We start from the raw sequence: 1385 nt of genomic DNA on the forward strand, positions 1-1385 counted from the left end.
TTAATAATACATCATAACTACCTTGTATTTCTGACATAGCTATGTTAACATTGTATTTGCTAATTTTCAGTGACTTCTTTCTTCTGTTAAAAAACTAATAATGAACAATTTTGACAGTCATAGATTTTACTTTATGAAAGCTATAATTATAACAATCAATACTATCAATAGTGCTATCATTATTACAGCAATCCCTGAGCCTCCAACAGTAACAATGAATGAAGTATCTGTAATCATAATTATTGTATAAATCTTCATACAAAATAAAAGACTTACTTTCAGGCTTCATAGTAGCAGCCACTGTTTTAAAAATAAGTGAGGTTTATAAATTATGGGGACTATACTCATACCTGATGTTTGTATTACTGATGATGATAAAGACTTTAGAGTAGATGATGGTGATATTACTGTAGAAAATAACTGTTTTGTGGATGATGATGATGCTATTGTAAATAATGATATTTGTGCAGATGATGGTGATATTAGTGAAGATAATGATTTTATCATGGATAAAGGTGATATTAGTATAGACGATGATTCTGTTAGTAGTTCTAGAGTCTCATTAGTAGTAACTGTCCATGCCCCGTATCCATTATCAGAATATGCACGTATACCAAAAATGTAACAGGTATTACTATTCAGACCAGTGATGATAGTAAAAGTATCGTTACTAGATACATTAGATAGATTCAGTATTTCAGGAGTAATGTCATCATCATATACCATTGAACAGTTACCAGACTCTAAGGCATGATATCCTATCTCATATGTGATGATGGGATAGTCTGATGGAATATAAATAGGTTTACTCCATGAGATAACAGCCCATGTAGTGTCCATGATACTGGATACTGAACCAACTGGGCCAGGTACTAAATAAAGAAATAGATTCTCACAAAATAATTTAAAACATGCATACCCATTCCAATCTCTACAATTATAGGACCACTGAAAGGACCTCTTCCAGCAAAGTTTACAGCAGCTACACTAATGTTGTACTTAGTACCAAATGCTAGATCATTCAATATGATAGATCTCTTAGTACTGGTGAGGTTATATGTGATACTACTGTTACTGATCATCACTGTATAGCCTGTGATTAGACCATTACGTTCAGAACAATTGACCTCATTCCAAGTGAGATTATTAATTGGCTGTAATAAAGACAAAGAAGTAGGTACACCAATAGGAGCTATAAATATAGTATTACATAATAGTTGAAGATTGTACCAAACCTGTTGGCATTGTATCTTTTTCAACAAAACTAGGATCAGATCCTCCTAGTACATTACCAGCTCTCACTGTGATGGTATAGTTCATACCACTGTACAGACCTATTAATGTATAACTGTATGTTGTAGTGGACTGATGAGGAGCAACAGAGA

At 32.9% G+C, this 1385-nt stretch overlaps 1 long non-coding RNA gene across 1 annotated transcript; it reads right to left on the bottom strand.

Annotated features, from left to right (window-relative positions):
• Window positions 1-160: 160 nt before the first annotated feature.
• On the bottom strand, window positions 161-441 carry LOC109589508 (uncharacterized). The gene is made up of 3 exons (XR_002188739.1): window positions 351-441; window positions 277-300; window positions 161-227 (listed from the first exon to the last, which is right to left on the bottom strand). It is a non-coding gene; the product is annotated as an uncharacterized LOC109589508 (long non-coding RNA).
• Between the last annotated feature and the right edge of the window lie 944 nt (window positions 442-1385).

The sequence above is a fragment of the Amphimedon queenslandica genome, unplaced genomic scaffold (genome assembly GCF_000090795.2).
Source record: "Amphimedon queenslandica unplaced genomic scaffold, v1.1 AMPQUscaffold_11239, whole genome shotgun sequence".
Classification (NCBI taxonomy): domain Eukaryota; kingdom Metazoa; phylum Porifera; class Demospongiae; order Haplosclerida; family Niphatidae; genus Amphimedon; species Amphimedon queenslandica.